Here is a 10,438-nt window from a genome sequence, read left to right as displayed (position 1 = left end):
TAGAACAGTACTCTGCACATAGTAAGCGCTTAACAAATACCAACATTATTATTCACTTCATTGGGCCTCACCTCATCTGGAAAATGGGGATGAAGACTGTGAGCCCCATGTGGGACAACCTGATCTCCTTGTATCACCCAGCTCTTAGAACAGTGCTTTGCACGTAGTAAGTGCTTAACAAAATCCATCATTATTATTATTTCTATATCGTGGCTCAGTGGAAAGAGCCCGGGCTGGCTCTTCAATCGTGTTTATTGAGCACTTACTATGTGCAGAGCGCTGGACTAAGCGCTTGGAATGAACAATTCGGCAACAGATAGAGACAGTCCCTGCCCAATGACGGGTTTACTGGGTTCTAATCCCGGCCCCACCGCTCGTCAGCTGGGTGACCTGGGGCAAGTCGCTTCACTTCACGGTGCTTCAGTTCCCTCATCTGTAAAATGGGAATTAATAATAATGATGGTATTTGTTAAGCGCTTACTGGGTGCAAAGCACTGTTCTAAGCGCTGGGGGGGATACAAGGTGATCAGGTTGTCCCACGTGGGGCTCATAGTTTTAATCTCCATTTTACAGATGAGGGAACTGAGGCACAGAGACGGTAAGTGACTTGCCCAAAGTCACACAGCTGGCAAGCGGGACTGGAACTCATGACCTCTGATTCCCAAGCCCAGGCTCTTTCCACTGAGCCATGCTGCTTCTCTAGATTAAAAGTATGACCCCCTACATGAGACAACCTGATTACCCTGTATCTACCCTAGTGCTTAGAACAGTGTTTAGCACATAGCACTTAAATACCAACATTATTATTATTAAAATGGGGATCAAGACTGTGACCCCTACTTGGGACAACCTGATGACCTGGTATCTACCCCAGGGCTTAGAACCAGTGCTTGGCCCGTAGTAAGTGCTTACCAAATACCAACATTATTATTATTATTGTAATATAGCCTGGCTCAGTGGAAAGAGCCCGGGCTTGGGAGTCAGAGGTCATGGGTTCGAATCCTGGCTCCGCCGCTTGCCAGCTGGGTGACTGGGCAAGTCACTTCACTTCTCTGTGCCTCAGTTCATCTGTAAAATGGGGATTAAGACTGTGAGCCTCGTGGGACAACCTGATTACCCTGTATCTCCCCCAGCGCTTTAGAACTGTGCTCTGCACATAGTAAGTGCTTAGCAAATACCAACATTATTTATTTTGTTAATGAGGTATACATCTCCTTGATTCTGTTTATCTTGATGTTGTCTTGTTTTTGTTTTGTTCTGTTTTGCTTTGCTGTCTCCGCCGTTTAGACCGTGAGCCCGTCGTTGGGCAGGGAATGTCTCTGTTGCCGAATTGTACATTCCAAGCGCTTGGTACAGTGCTCTGCTCATAGTAAGCGCTCAATAAATACTATTGAATGAATTGTGAAAGCGCTCAGTAAATACTATTGGACGGACTTGCCCAAGGTCACACAGCAGACAAGTGGCGGAGTCGGAACTAGAATCCACGACCTCTGACTCCCAAGCCCGGGCTTTTTCCAGTAAGCCACAGTGCTGCACTAATGTCTGGGTTCCCCGACCCCAGACAGGGAGAATCCAGAAGTGGCTTTCCCGGAGGGCGTCGTTTCTCAATATCCAGGGCCGCGCTTGAAAGATGTCCTCTTGAGGGATAACCAAACTTGATGTGTTTGGGCTAAAAGGTTTTTAAAAGCTCTTAAGTAGATTGTACTCTCCCAAGCGCTTAGTACAGTGCTGTAAGGGCTCAGTGAGTACAACTGAATAACTGTCGGGCCTCCCGTACCTATGTACTCTGCCTTCCCTCCTGCTTTGAACCAGTCCTTTTCACCCTTTCTTCACAGATGTATCGAAAAGTCTGAGAGAATATTTGCATAGTCATTTGGAGACCAGAAAGATAAAAGAGGTGACAATAGGTTCATTTCCTTTGACCTGTTGCTTCTTTGAAAATTCAGAATTCTGGAGCTCTAGATCCAGGCCGGCTACTCAGCAAAGTTGAGTTTGGGGGATTTTTTTTTTCCATCTGACAAAAGTTCCCACTCAAGTTACCAGCTTTTTTTTTTTTTTCGTAACCCTTTAGGATGAACGGGGTTTCATTTTCATCGATAAAGTGCTGTACATAAAAAGTCATATTAAGACATATACTTTCCAGGTTTTCCTAATCAAAACCTTTCATATCAAGATCCTTTTTCTCTTTGATGTCGACTTCTGTTTTTTTAGTGGTAATGCAATTTTATCAACACTTTAACATCTGCTATTGCTTTCTCATTATATTGTAACCACATACAAAACAGGTTCTCCAGTGATGTAATCTTAAAATGTAAGAATGGAATAATTATGTCATTAAAAACAAATTCTGAACATGTTTCAAAAGTCCCAGAGGCACTATCTTTAATCCCTAGCTGTAGTAAAAAGTTCAACCACCCAGTTGACAAATCTATGAAGGCTTGAAGCTAAAAAGCAGTTGAGTCCCAATCCCAAGGAATAATTTTTTTTTTTTGCATCTTTAGATAGAAAGCAGTTGGCAGTTGGGCAGTTGAATATTTTCACCATTTTAAAAATGAAGGTGTGAGTATTAAGGAGCCTGGAAATTGGTACTAGACAGAGTGTTTTAAGGACCGAGTTATCAAATTCTTAAAATTGGTTATTTTAAAAATTGTTTTCAAAAGACATCAAGGACCTCTTAAGACCATAAGCACCCCCTGGCATGCACGCACCATACCATTGAATTAATGGGTTATTCAAGTGTGGTGAAAGGAAAATAGACCTTAAAATGACTGCAAAATTGTTTTTAAAATGAGCCATTCTTTAGCTAGAACTTAGCCAAAGAGACAGCCTGGAGCTTCAGGGAAAGTGTGTAAAATGAAATCATTCTGATTTTCCAAAAAAAAAAAATGCCTTGAAGAGTTAAAACATTCTTAGCCTTATTAGCGATTTGGTTTTTATTACAGTGCTATCTTAACTGGCCAGAGCTAAGTGTTTTACATGCTTGTAAATCAAGTTTTACAGTAGACATCTACTTCAGTTGCACCGGTGGAATTGGAGTATATTGTAATAGTTGTTTTGAATGATCCCTTTTAGATATGAGCTTCAGTTATCTTCTTCTGCACTCACCTGGGTAGGTTAAACCACCTAGCCTGAAGTGTGTGACAGTTTAGACTTTGGGTAAATGAACTTTGTCATGCCAACATCTAATGGAGGTTTCAATTGAATCGCTTGGCCGTGCATCGTTCCTACCAGGAATCCTTAAACGATGTGTGTCTGTATTAACTGCTGGTCACACTTGTTTTTAAAGTAGGAAAGTGTATCAGGTAATTTTGATGGCTTTTGGGGTAAGCTCATTGTGGGCAGGGAAGGTGTCTACCGACCCTGTTATACTGTACTCTCCCAAGTGCTAAGAACAGTGCTCCAGCACATAGTAAGCACCCAATAAATAAGATTGATGGCCAATAATATTGAACTCTTACTTGATTTCATATTTATTTTCTCTTTCATCATCACAAAATCCCAGGGTTGGAAAGAGGAGAAAAAGGATTAAGCATATTCTCCCATTTTCAAATGGGGACATGGAGATAAAAAAATGTTTGTGTCTTGCTGCCGAGATCGTATTTCAAGTGAGGTCAAGCCTGGATTTGAGTTCAGGTCTCGAGTTCCTCAGTTTTGGGTTCTATTTACTTCTGAGAAATGTGTGTTGCCCCTTCTTTGAACATGGTGTCTGCCTACATTTCAAATATTCAATCCTCAACAAACTTGTTGGGCTTTTTAACCCCTAATAGAGAAAATTCTAATTGTTTGGCTAATGGGAATCACTATTATTTGTGGCTTTTATTGAGTGCTTAGTACTAGGGGCTAAGCTCTAGGGCATATATAAGATGCTCTGACCAGACCCGATCCTTGTCCCACGTGGGGTTCATGGTTTAAGTGGTAGGGAGAAGCAGCTATCACCCCCATTTTACAGGTGAGGAAACTGAGGCCCAGAGAGGTTAAGTGGTTTGCCCAAGGACAAGCACCAGGCCAAGTAGCAGAGCTGGGATTACTCTGTCGTACTCTCCCAAGTACTTAGTGCAATGCTGTGCACACAGTAAGTGCTCAATAGATACCATTGATTGATACCAGGTTCCTGTGCTTAAGAAATTCTCCAGGTGGCCCAGTTCTTCCACTCTCTTATCTTCTTGCACTGCTACTTCCCAGCATTTCTGACTGGGAGAAAGATTCTCCTCAAGTAGAACTGTAGAACTGGAGCTCCATTTGGTAAAACTGTCGCCTGCAGATCTGGAGCTGGTTATTGGAAAAACATCTGCACAAACAAACTGTGGGGAGCACAAAAGCCTTTTAGCTTTTTGAACTGAAAGCGATTTGCTTCCCACCACTCAAACTGTGGGAACAAAAGGCTCAATCAATCATATTTATTGAGTGCTTACTATGTGCAGAGCACTGTACTAAGTGCTTGGGAGATCACAGTGTAACAATATAGCAGTCACATTCCCTGTGCAAAACGAGCTTACAGACTAGCTGCGGGGACAGACAATATAAACTACGGATATGTTCAAAGTGCTGTGAGAGGTTTTGGGGGGTGTGGATGAATAAAGGAAGCATGTCAAGGTAATGCAGAAGGGAGTGGAAGAAAAGGAATAAAGGGCTTAGGGAAGGCCTCTTGGAGGAGATGTGCCTTCAAAAAGACTTTGAAGGCGGGGAGAGTAATTGTCAGATATGAAGAAGGAGGGCGTTCCAAGCCAAAGGCAGGACGTGGGCGAGAGGTCGGCGGCAAGATAGATGAGATCGAGGTACAGTAAGTTGGCAGTTGTCCATACTGAGGGGGATCAGAAGGCGGCAAGTCTGGTGTCTGGATATCTGGAATCCCAAAGTTAGTATGAGAGCTGGGAATTGCTTTCCATCCATTTGCTGTACATTTTTAATTGTTACCTCTTTGTTGAATCAAGCATAGGGTTTTTAGGGTCCAATTTATATGAGAGTTTCAAAGCCACCCTGTTGCCTTCAGCCTCTAGAAAACAAATCATCAGAGCAACTGGAACAGGAGCCTATCTGACTAATACCTTACCCCAACCCCTAGGAAACCTTTTATTGTGGAAAACAACGCTCAGGGGTTCAGCCACAAATTTTGTCTGTTACCAGCTTTCCCTTTGGTCTGGTTTTCTATATGGCTTGGGTATCTGGGGTTCTGAAAACAAGGGCTTTAAATCGACTAGACCGCAATTCCTTTAACCTGTAAATTCCTTGTGGGCAGGGAATGTGTCTACCAAATCTGCTGTATTGTCCTCCCCCAAAAGCTTAGTACACTGTTCTCTACCAAATCTGCTGTATTGTCCTCCCCCAAAAGCTTAGTACACTGTTCTCCACACGATAAGAGCTTAATTAATACCACTAATTGACTCTAAGTAAAAATCTTGGGAGGGTTCTGTCCCTGCCGTAGCTCAACACGGCTTCCAAGTTGGGCATGCGCAAAGATAGAGAGAGAAACCAGGTAGGGGAGGGAACCTGAAGGTGGTGTGTCAGGTGGACTTGGCTCTGAAAGCAGGGCTTAGGTCGGGACCCAGGCAAAGGTGATATACTTCCTTGTGGTCAGGGAATGTGTCTACCAACTCTGTTGCATTGTACTCTCCCACGCATTTAGTATAGTCTTCTGCACACAATAGACGTTAGAGAAGCAGCGTGGTTTAGTAGATAAAGCATGGGCCTGGGAGTCAGAAGGTCATGGGTTCTAATCCTGGCTCTGCCCCTGGTCTGCCGTGGGACCTTGGGTAAGTCAGTTTACTTCTCGGTGCCTCAGTTACCTCATCTGGAAAATGAGGATTGAGACTGTGACCCCTATGTGGGCCAGGGACTGTGTTCAACCGGATTTGGTTGTATCCACCCCATTGCCTAGTACAGTGCCTGGCCCATTGTAAGCGCTTAACAAATATCACAGTTATTATTTTTATCCCTGATTTATAATATAATGTTGGTATTTGTTAAGTGCTTACTATGTGCAAAGCACTGATCTAAGCACTGGGGTAGATACAGGATAATCAGGTTGTCCCACGTGAGGCTCACAGTTAATCCCCATTTTACAGATGAGGGAACTGAGGCCCAAAGAAGTTAAGTGACTTGCCCACAGTCACACAGCTTACAAGTGGCAGAGCCGGGATTCAAACCCATGACCTCTGACTCCAAAGCCCAGGCTCTTTCCACTGTGCCACGCTGCTTATACAACAATAAGGCCCTAATTACCAGGATCTTGCAAGGTCCAGAATTGTTAGGCAGAGGGACAGAGACCAGGGTAAGGCAAAAAGTCCAGAAATGGTTCACAGGCGTAAACAAGGTAAACCACAATGCTCCCCTACTTACTATGGGTAAAAATTTACGATGAACTTCCTTGGGAGATCTAGGGAGGGAAAGAGAAAACTGGAGCTGCAAACAATAGAAGAGGGAAAAAATATAAAATCACCATAATAACAATAAGATGGTCTAATTCAAGACATTAGTGTCCCGCTTTCTAGATATCTTGTGATATGGAACCTTGAAAAGAAAATGTAATGCGAACAGAGCATTGAAACATCAAGAGTTGGCTTCACCACAGTACAGGGAAACTGCCGCAAAGGGACCAGGTGAGGATGGAAACTCAAAAACCACTGGGGCAATTAGTAGCGTGGTGAGCTGAGTGCGAAATGATGCACCAAATCAAGATGAAGGGTGAGGAGCTGATAGCAGCTCTGTGATTAGCTCTGCAGATTCTGAAAGAGCCTCATATACCAAGTAGCAAAAACCAATGCTTGAACTGTAGTTTTGGTTTCTATTCAGGCCTGGCAGGATTCTTGCTCAATATCACTTCAGTCAACCAATCAATCATATTTATTGAACACTTACTGTGTGCAGAGCACTGTGCTAGGTGCTCGGGAGAGTATAGTATAACTGTTGGCTTCAGAAAGAATGAGGAGGCATGAGAGCTCAGAAAGAAGAAAGAGAATGAAGTGTCCGCCAAAGATGGCATGTGGCAGAATGAGCAGCCATGGAAGAGATTGTACCTCGATCTCGTCTACCTCTCTGCAGACCCTTCACCCACGTCCTGACTCTGACCTGGAATGCCCTCCTTCATATCTGCCAGACAATTACTCTCCCCCCTTTCAAAATCTTATTTATGGCACTTCTCATCTAGAGGCCTTCCCTGGCCAAGCCCTCCTTTCCTCTTCTCCCACTCCCTTCTGGCTTGCCCTGCTTGCTCCTTTTATTCATCCTTCCTCCCAACCACAGCACTTAGGTACATATCAAATTTATATATATTAATGTCTGTCTCCGCCTCTAGACTGTGAGCTTGTTGCGGGCAGAGAAAGTGTCTGTTTATTGTTATAGCATACTCTCCTAAGTGCTTAGTACAGTGCTCTGCACACAGTAAGAGCTCAATAAATACAATTGGCAGACTGAGTACACCAACGAGGGAAAAGTAAGTTAACTACAAAATTCTCTGTTTTTGACCTTCTGTTAGAGTGTAAGTTCTTCATGGACAGGGACCTTGTCATGTCTTTGGTGCTTCAGAGCTACAGAGCATTATTCCCAGTGGGAAACCCATATGTGCTATTGCTATTTCTTCTATTCCCCAGCAACTGCTTTATGCACAAGCAAGTAGAGAGGTACCATGCTGTAGCCCTGAGGAAACAGTGGTGACTGAAATTGTTCAGAATCGCAGGAGAAAATCTTGTATGAATCAAGAGCAGTGACAAGGTCTAACCATGGGTCTCCACCTTGTGGGAATAAAAAAAAGTTCCTCTCAGGTGGAAAATTGAATTCCAAATAGTTCAGTCCCATCATGGCCCAGTAAGACTTGAAGAATAGCTCTCACCCTCTGGCTTCCACCCCAGAGCCTGAGAGAGTCTCTCAGAAAGAAAAGGTGGTCAATTTAGTCCTGTGGGAGTGACAGACAAAACCCAAAAGGCCATTTTCTGGCTGGGCCAACTTTAGGATTGGTTGAAATAACTCAAACCATCCATGGGTGGAGAGACAAGAAGCTGAACCTCAGGTCTGCCCACAGCCACTATCCTCAATCAATTAGTAACATTTATTGAGTGCTTATATGCGTGCAGAGCTTGGGAGAATTCAGTAGAGCTATAAGACAAGCTTCCTGTCCTCGTTGAGTTTAAATGCTTTGGGGGAAGCCAGGCAAAGTATTTTAAGATAGGAAAAAAGAGAATGTAAAGATAGATGTTTATATACTTCTTAAATAGTAGAATGTGTAAGTTGATATGTACAGAAGAGGCACAGGTGGTCGTGAGTGCCCAAGATTGGAGTTGGCACAAAAATATTGAGGTGGTGCTTGCCAGGAACTGGATTTTTTTGTTGGGCAAACTTGCTCCCAACCAGGGTCCTTTCATTTGAGGTGGCATCACAATTAGACATTAAACAAGCAGAGGACGAGGCAATCTGATGTCCAACTGTAGCCAAATTCTTTGAAACTGCTGTTTAAGCAATATGCATTAGAAATAATGTTGGAGACATCTGTGCCCCTGGGACATTGGTAAGCATAACAGCAGCATTTTTTATTACTTTTATTTAAAAAACACATTTCTGAAATTGCAGCAGAGAGCTTCCTCCTTGCAGATATCTCATTTTGGTATGTATTGAATTCAGGAAAAATTGTGAGCACTTAACTGGTCCCCACTTAGCCATATACTCCGCACTCAACATGCAATGCTTAGAAAAAAATGAAACGACCGCTGTAGGGATGGAATGAAATGCTCTCTGACAGATTTCCCAAAGCAGCCCATCATCTCAAAGATAAAGAAAGCAGTGGAATTACCTGGAAACAAAAAGTCCTCTCTAAGATTGCCCCTGGTTCCTAAGAAATTTTTCATACGGACTGGAAAGAATCAGACCAGACCGTTGGAATTTGAAGATGAGATTTTCTTCTCAATTCTGCCCCAGCATACCTACTGCTGCAAAGTTCGGGGGTGAAAGCAGAGGAGAGTCTGACACCCAAGATCAAAGGTATCTGCTAATCTTCAGAAAATGAAAATTCCAACTCCTTGCTGATGACTCCCAAATCTACCTCACTAGCCCTACCCTCTTTCCTCTCAGCCCCACTGCACTTACATACATACGCATAACTTATTTTAATATCTGTCTGCTCTAGACTGCAAGATCCCTGTGGGCCGGGAATGTACCAACTGATGTATTCTCCCAAGCGTTTAGTACAGTGCTCTTCACATAGCAAGTGCTCAATAAATATCATTAATTGATTGCATCTCCATTTCCCGCCCCTTTGTCTCCATCCAAACTGCCATCAAGCTAGTCCAAGCATTCATTTTTTAATGGTGTTTGTTAAGCACTTACTATGTGAAAGGCACTGTACTAAGCATTAGGATAGATACAGCTAAACAGGTTGGACATAGTCCCTGTCCCACTTGGGACTCCCAGCCTGAATCCCCATTGTACAGATGAAGTAAGTGAGCCACAGAGAAGTTAAATGACATCTAAGGTCACACAGCAGGTGTGTGGAGGATCCAGGATTAGAACCCAGTTCCTCTGACTCCCAGGCCAGTGCTCTTTCCACTCAACTGTGCTGCTTCTCTTGTCACATTCCAACTCAATTACCACATCCCCCTTCTTGCAGACTTCCCTGGACCTACATTCTTCCCCTGTTCGACTCCATACTTAACTCTTCTGCGCAGATCATTTTTCTGAAACATCATTTTGTGCACCTCTCCTCAGTCCACTTGTCGTGGGCAGGGAATGTATCTCCCAAGCTCTGAGTACAGTGCTCAAAAAATACAATTGAATGAATTCCTCCCAAACCTCCAAAGGGGGCCCACTCCTCTCCGCATCAAGCAGAAACTCCTCATCATTGGCTTCCAAGGCACTCGGTAGTTCACTCATTCAGTTCAATTGTATTTATTGAGTGCTTACTGTATGCAAAGCACTGTATAAAGCAGCTCTCTCCCCCTACTTACCCACAACTCCAGCTCACCTATTCACTCTGCCCTGTCTTGCCTTTCTTTCAGAGACGACCTGTTGCTCACACCTTCCCTCCTGCCTAAAACCCCATTCCCCTTCACAGACTAGCAGGCCACTGTTCTCTTTATCTTCAAGGTCCTCCTGAAATCACACCTCCTCCAGGAGTCCTTCCCTGATTTAGCTTCAACTGTCCACTCTATTTCCCCTTCTACTGCACTCTACTAAATGCTTGTTAGATTACATCAGAGTCCTTAGATATGTTCCCTGCCCACAAGGAGCGTGCCGTCTAGGGGAGGAAGACAGACATTAAATTAAATTAAGGGAAGTACATAACTTCAGCACTAACACATTGCCTAAATACCTGGGTGCTCATCTTCTTCCCCTGACCCTGGTAACAGTTATGTAATAATAATAGTAATAATAATGGTATTTTTGGCACTGTACTAAGTGCTGGAAGAGATACAAGATAATTAGATCAGACATACATACAGCCTGCTCTCACATG

The sequence above is a fragment of the Ornithorhynchus anatinus genome, chromosome 7, assembly GCF_004115215.2.
Source record: "Ornithorhynchus anatinus isolate Pmale09 chromosome 7, mOrnAna1.pri.v4, whole genome shotgun sequence".
Lineage (NCBI taxonomy): Eukaryota > Metazoa > Chordata > Mammalia > Monotremata > Ornithorhynchidae > Ornithorhynchus > Ornithorhynchus anatinus.
This window is presented reverse-complemented; position numbering follows the sequence as displayed.